Raw genomic sequence first — 8,334 nt, forward strand, 5'->3', positions numbered from 1 at the left:
ATCTGCAATGGTAACAAATTATTGCCCAGATTTCAATGTCAAGACTAGTTTATTTCTTGATCTTGGTATGTATGAGCTGTTTGTATATTTTTGAAATTAATCTCTTATTGGTAGCATCGTCTGCAAATATTTTCTCCCATTCAGTCTGTTACTTTTTCATTTTTCCAGTGGTTGCCTTTCCTGTGTAAAAGCTTTTAAGTCTAATTAGGGTATTCATTCCATGTTTTTATTCCACTGTTCTATTGGGCATGCTTTGTACTATTATTATTACTGTTACTTCTTAATAAGCCCTTGTGTGTGGCAGGTGGGCCAACTTCTTCAATATTGTCTTTTTGCCTATAATTAGCTCTTCACTAATGTATAAATTTTAGAGGCAATTTGTCAAGTTCCGTAAAAGATCATGATGAGATTTCAGCTAGAATTGCATTGGCTTTATAGATTTACTGTGGGATAAATTACACGTTAAGATACTGAGTCTCATCGTGCAAGAACATGTGTATCTCCCTCCATTTATATAGATTTTCTTTTAAGTTCTTCAGTAACGTTTTATATTTTTCTTCATAAATATCTAGCAGATCTTTCACTAAATTAATTTCTAGGTACTTTGCCTTTCCTTTTTTTTACCTGTTCTATTTTAAATGGTGTATTTAGTCTGTTTACAGAAATGCTATTGACTGAACGTAGATTTTGGGTCCAGCAACCTTGCAGAACTCTTTTAATTTTTAATATTTTTGTACACTTTTTGGCTTTTCTACATGGATAATCATATCATCTTCAAAATCTATGCCTTTTCCCCGCAATTCTTCAAATTTTTCTTTCATTCTTTGTCTTTCTTGATTCATTAGCTAAGATCTCCAGTCCAAAGTTGGGTAGAGTCATTGATAATGTCTTCCTACCGACTCTAAAGGAAATGCCTTCAACATTTTATTATTCAGTGTGTTGTTTAAGGGCGGTTTTCTGATATACCTTTTAGCAGGTTAAAAATTCCCTCTCTGTTTATATTTACTTGAGAGTTTTATTATCAATAATTAATGTTGAATTTATTGCACCAGAATTTCATGTGAATAAAATATCCTATATCTTTGACTTTTTTCCTCAAAGATTAAGATGTAGCTTTTTCTATCTATTAATTATTTTCATATCTGGCCTTTATATTACCCTCTGGTTAATTTTCCAAAAATATTTCCAGTCGCATATGGCACTTTAATGTTTTTTGCTTTCTGAAAAGTGATATCTCAATGAGTTTATGGGCACAGATTAGTTCTTCTTTAAAGCTGATAGAATTTAGTGTTTTATGTTTGTAAATCTATATGTGTGAGTACAACGCATGTACCCCCTACAAGTTCTGGCTCATTATATTGTTTGCTAGAGAGACCAATTTAAAAGTCAGAATTTTAAGTTAAGCTAGTAATGCCCTATTAATTTCAAATTCATGATAATTTAATAAAATTGAGCTGAGATCTTTGAATATTCAAAAGACCATTTTGGTTGAGACATTATAGGCAATGGAAAGTGAGCTAGAGTAAAGGAAGCAGCCAATTACTTCTTTTTTCTTTTGCCATAGTTATAAATGCCTCTCAGCTGCTGCATTGCTGGGGTTGTAGATTAATTGCAGGTATTCCAAGACATGGGCATCCTCTTCTGAATTTTGCTTGTTGAGGGCAGAATCAATATCAGCTTCTTTGTGGCTGCTTCCTCATTAGAAATCCTATCTCTATCACCAAACTTTCTTAAAGAGCCAGATGACTGTGGAAGTTCCTTGGAAAAACAAAACAGAAAACAAACAAAAAGCCGAGAGTGGATTTTATTTTTCATTCCACCCCTGCAAAAGGAAGAGAGAAACAATTAAATTTAAATCAAATCACTAGTTCAGTCTTAGGTCCTTCCTCCTCAGAGTTCAGGTCCAAATATTTTGGTGTGAAAAACAGAACCTTCTCAGACCCCTATTTCCTGACTGGTTTACCGCTCCAGTGTCATCACGTGGCTGATAACCTCCCAGTCATTTTTACTCGAGAGCAGGTTCTATCCATGTATATAAATTAGTGACTATGGGCATTAAGTCTTAAAAATTGCCTGGGTGGTAGAAAATACCTGTCTAAAAATATGGTCAAATCTCCATTGGCATAATTCCTAAGTTTCATGTAAAATTGATAAATATGGTATACAGTAAGTCCCCTACATACGAACGAGTTCCGTTCCAAGAGCACATTTGTAATTCCAGTTTGTAAGTCCAACACAGATAGCCTAGGTACCCAACTAACACAATCGGCTATATAGTACTGTACTGTAATAGGTTTATAATACTTTTCACACAAATAATGCATAAAAAACAAATACAAAAAATAAAACATTTTTAATCTTACAGTACAATACCTTGAAAAGTACGGTAGTACAGTACAACAGCCGGCATACAGGGGCTGGCATCGAGTGAACAGGCAAGAAGAGTTACTGACTGGAGGAGGGAGAGGAGGTGGGAGATAGCAGAGCTGTAGGATTGGCAGCAATAGGAGATGGAGGGTAAGCTGCAATTTCGCTCATACCTGATGCTGATGGCACAGGTTCTGTTTCTTTGATGGATTCAGTTATATCTACTCTCTTAAAAAAATGATCCAGTGATGTCTGGGCAGTAGCTCTTTTTTTTTAGTCATAGATGACATCCTGGGCTTGAAATAAAGATATGTACTACTGTACTCTATACAGTACTGTACTGTAAAGTACACAAAAGCACAACTTGAAGGTTCATATGTAGGGGACTTACTGTAATATGGGATGAAAGGTTCTAGGCGTGTTGCAAGACTTTGATCCTTATTGAAATTTTTTTAGGAAAAGAGGAAATAATCACTCATTAACCACTTTTTCTTTTTATAGAAGGTATAAAATGACGATTAAGGGAAATGGAATAGCCTGGACTCTGTTACAAGTTAATAAAATCTCTACAACCTCTACCCCTGGTATCAATTTAGGAACTATGTTCCATATAATTACCAGACTGATGACTAATTAACTCACCAGAGTTATCAGTTTGTCTTCCAAAGTATATTACTTTGTAAATGAACAGCTGAGTGTATTGAAAGAACTGTGTATATACCCTTGTTTCTCAGCAGAGAGCACTGTCAGGTCAATTGCCTGTGCAAGATCTCACCTAAGATGTGCGTATTCTAGGCCAGTTAAACAGTAACTGCTGGTGACACCAAGCAAGGTAGGGTATTGCCAAATCTGTAAACCTTGATTATTGCCATGCCATTGTCTGTTTTTCCTTAGAGTTTATACCTCTATTCCCAAATAACTTATTCTGGCAATCCATTTGCTTAAGAATGTTTATAGCATTCTTGATTATGGTACGTCACATCAGTGTGGTTACTTTCTCATTGGGAGAAAACAGAATCAATGTCCAAGTGGCCATAAATACTACTTTTTCCCCTTAGTTTTCCAGCCTTTTGGAATGGTTATTTAGCTGCAAACACATATCACATTAGCTCAAGTTATTTGTTTGGTTCCACAAGCTATACTGGACTCTCAAATTTTAAAGAGCAAGCACTTCTTCATGTCCATCTTTGTATCTCCAATTCCAATCATATAGATAGCATTCAGTAAATCTCTTCATACCTCAGTTGAAGTGCTCATTACAGTGTAAAACAATGATTTTTTAATTTTTGGTTTGCACCACATAGTTACAGTTTAGGCCAGTGTCCTAGTACAATTATTATTATTTTCTAAATAAATTTATTTAATTTATTAATTTTTGACTGTATTGGGTCTTTGTTGCTGCACACGGGCTTTCTCTAGTTGTGGTGAGCGGGGGCTACTCTTCATTGTGGTGTGCGGGCTTCTCATCACGGTGGCTTCTCTTGTTGCGGAACACAGGCTCTAGGTGTGCGGACTTCAGTAGTTGTGGCACACAGGCTCAGTAGTTGTGGCTCGTGGGCTCTAGAGCGCAGGCTCAGTAATTGTGGTGCACGAGCTTACTTGTTCTGTTGGCATGTGGGATCTTCCCGGACCAGGGATAGAGCCTGTGTCCCCTGAATTGGCAGGGGGATTCTTAATCACTGCATCACCAGGGAAGTCCCTCTAGTACAATTAGTAACAGTGATTCCCTTCTTACTCAAAAGTGTCCCAATTTAGATGGTAAATTATATGGTCACACCATCTATGTATGTTTTTCTGCCACTTAATGGAGTTCCTTTATGGCAAAGGCCATCTCTGCATCCTCAGGATTTAGCTCAGCATCAAACATAGTGGACCCTCGATAAAGGTTTTCAAAACTGATTAGGTTAAAAAAATCATGAAATATCATAAGTGATTTTCCACACATGAAAAATTTTTGAGAAAGAAGTAAAAAAGGTATCTATATCATTCAGGGAGCTGGCAAGACACAGAGTGCACATTCAAATTGGGTGAGAGTTTAATAAATGGACTCTGTATAAAGAGGTGGAAAAAATGAGGGAAAGAATAAAGGTTAAAATAAAGGAAAGAATAGAAAACATAAAGGAAAAAATAAAAGTTATTCTGTGTAAAGATGTGAAAAAAAACATAAGGGAAAGAATAATGGTGATTAATAAGGGAGTAGCAAGACATGACTGTCTAGGCTGTTGTAGGAGAGGTAGAAACAGTTAAATTCAGGGAATAGGAAGATGCTTGGAGAAGGCTTCATTATAAGAGCTATGGTCTTCAGTTAGGGAATGCGGCCAGCCCATGTTGATGCTGCTGACAGGAAACAAAGAGATTACATAACCTATTCTTACTCTTCTCCCTTTCTTCAATCTTTTATTGGCTAAATGCAAGGAGAAGCCAGAGGGCAAGGAAGCTTGTTGATATCCATTCATGTCAGCCTCTTGGAATATAGAACATTGTAGAGAAAGAAGAAAGTGGACCTTTTGGGGGTAAACATAAGACTAGGAGCAGAACTAGGAGAGGAAAATAAAATAATATTAGATATCTGGCATGAGATGGCTGGCCAGGGCTAGACTTCCGTGCATGAAGCAGTACCATCTGTGTGCAGCTAATACCTAACAAGCAGTGACAATACATGTGTTGATAGATAATATCATTTGGTTTCTTCAGAGCTTTAAGAAATAAAAATAATATTCTGACTCTACATTTATTAATTCAGTGATTTTCCCTGTGGTCATCTCTGACTCGTGAACATGTAAAGATAGTAATCCAGGGGCTCCTAAATATGCCTTCTTTCAAAATGGAAATATTTTTATTTCTCTGATTGAAAAAATAATGTTTTTTAAAAGTGATGGAAAAATTTAAGAAAAATAGTAAGTAAAGAGCTATAATTCCACTATTCAGAGATAGTTTCCTTATGCATATACGTGCCTGCATATGTATGTATTTTATATTCATGTGGGCATATACACATTTGTAAGTTTTAAAAATATATTTCTTAGATTGACATATACAAACTACTACATATAAAATAGATAACTAATAAGGACCTACTCTATAGCACAGGGAACTCTACTTAATACTCCACAATGACCTATATGGGAAAAGAATCTAAAAGAGAGTTGATATATGTGTATGTATAATTGATTCACTTTGCTGTACAGCAAAGTAACACAACATTGTAAATCAACAATACTCCAATAAAAATTTTAAGAAATATATATTTCTTAAAATATATTGTATATATATATATATAATAACATAATTATAAAGGAATATTTCTGTGTAGATCTTATCCCCTTGTACCTAAGAAATAACTGAGATTAAAATAGATTGCATGGCACCTCCATGGGCAGATCTGAGGTTTAAACTAAGACATGTCTGATTTCAAGAGAGTCATTGGCTCTTTCACTTAAAAATCTTATCTTCTGCAATAAGGGGTGTTCACAGAAGCACAAAATTTAATACCACCTTTTCAAGGTACCCATTTTGTGAATGGTGGGATTAGATGCTGTGGCTCAGTGATTAGTCAGTTTTGAGGTCTGTGATTGAGCTAGTAGGCACTTAAGATCAATCAAAAGACTACATATGTAGCAAATGTACCAAAGTTGCCTGAATAAATTGTTATGACTTGGAATACATCAGAAACTCTACAACTAGTATTTTCTCAGGAAAAGACATATAAAGCAAGAAAGCAAGAAAGAAAACCCATCCATATCCCCAAAATAAATAAATAAGTAGGACAACTTAAATTCTGAAATTTTCAAATAGAATTTTTAGGTTAGGTGCACTAAACATTTCCCTTCCATTTATTGTTCTATCAATTTCTCTTATTTCTTTCTTTCTTTTTTAATGCCAAGGAAGAATTACAGGGAGACCATGGAAATAACAGCAAATGTAAATAAAATAGCAGTGATTTATGTTTTAACAGGTGCAATAAGTTGATTAAAAAATTGTACTGGAAACTGCTTATTTGATAAAATATATATTTGAAATAACTGGTAAGGAGTTGATAATAAAGTTGTTTTGTTTTAATATTCTAGCTATTGTACAATAGCTTTCATTTATGGCAAAGAAAGAAAAAAATCATGATATTAGTGCTGAGTTGTTCAATCTTGTACATGACTTTTCCAGTCCAAATTATGACTTTGGCCAGTCAGAATAGTTTGCTTTATTTTGGTTGTAATTACGTAGTAATGTTTTCATGAAAAGGGCTTAGAAATGAAAAAAAAAAAAATTATGTTTTGGCAAGTTACAACTCCTGAGATCCTCAGTTTCCCAATTTAAAGATGAAAAGAAAGCATCAAATATACACATTCCCTTTGACTGGAAAGAGACCAAAGAGTGGATATGTTGACATAAATATATATCACTATATATTGTAGAATTAACCAAAACAACTGCTAGAAACTACACTGAGAATGATGGTGCTAAACTAATAGCAATTTATAACTAAAAAACAGCAGCAGTTAAAACCATGAAAGCCTCAAAATGTACTGCCTTCCTAAAAATTTTGGAATTCCCAAAGTTCATGTGGTTAGTGGGAACTTTGCTATGTTGTTAAATGTTGTCAAGATTTAGCAGTAGATTAATGAAATAGGTTCTTCAGTAAACTCTTGCAACATGCAAATTTTTGTAACAATTCATAACCCAGCAGTCACAAATAAGAAGCTTTCAGTTCTTATAAGTGAAAATTCATGGTTTGCAGTAAGTGAACTCACAGATCACGGGACCCTCTTCACCAAAATGTGTCTTTAGATCCCTTGATTTGAAAATACAGTGTGTAAAAATGAATCGTAAAGGCTTTCTAGGGACTTAGAATTGCTACAGTGCACCATAGGTTACAACCAGCTGGGGATAAACTCCTTTATGCTTTACCAATTTCTACCAAAGATCACAGAGTTAATTTGTGATTTTAGGGTTAGGTAGTTGCACACAAATATATTTACTTTGTCTTAGAGTTTGCTTATGATACGAGATATGTGTAAAATTGGGAAATTGTCAAAGGAGAACTAAAAAAAAATGGGATGGTTGCTTTTTATAAAGTGGATTTTCATGGAACATTTTGGCAAAGGCCAGTTCAGACCACACACCTTCCAAACTTGAGTCTTGTTAAACTGCAAAGCCATGGATGGACCCAGTATAATTCAGAAGTTTCACAAGTCTCCTAAAATGACTTCTCACCTGAGCCAGGCATTCAAGTGCAGGCCACTTTGTATTGTTTCACAGCAGGATCTTGCATTCTTTGAGTGATGTTGCCATTTGTTGGTTCCCAGCAGGGCAGCTCTTCCACCCAGTTGCAACCAATTTCACTGATCAGTAGCTCCTGGTTAGCTTCACCCTATATATTCAATAATTCATTTGGCAGTTGCAAAGTAGACAGATCTTTAAGAAAACTCAAGATTTTAGGAGAATTAGAAAAAGACTCACTGATTATTTGTTTCTTGATTCTGACATTTAATTTGGATATTGAGGAGGATTTACTAGTCTCAAAGTGTTTATACTACAGAGATTTTTATTACTTAATTTTTATTCTTCTTTTAAAAAAAACTTCATCCCTGTTGTCTATTTAATGCCTTGGATATCAATAGGTTGTTCAGATCTGCCCAGTCATTGGACTGTAGATTTAGATTTATGAAACATAGAAACAGGGAGTGTTTGCTTGCAGAAACCTCTGCCCCAATATACCCAACATTGTCTGGGTTTATTTCTTAGTTCTGCTACTAATAAGTGGGGTAAACTTGAGGGAGGTAGAGAAACCTCTCTGTACTTCATCAATAACCTGGGGTACTAATAATATCACCCTTGTACTTCAGGAGACTAATGATACTAAAGTCACTTAATTAATTAATATATGTATAAAATACCTTAAAGCAGTAGTAAGCATATAGTAGGCACTTAGTGAGTGTTAACTCATTATAATTATTATACTCACTTTTGAAT

This window comes from Monodon monoceros, unplaced genomic scaffold (assembly GCF_005190385.1).
Source record: "Monodon monoceros isolate NGI ecotype Baffin Bay Population unplaced genomic scaffold, NGI_Narwhal_1 Super_Scaffold_4, whole genome shotgun sequence".
Taxonomy (NCBI): Eukaryota; Metazoa; Chordata; class Mammalia; order Artiodactyla; family Monodontidae; genus Monodon; species Monodon monoceros.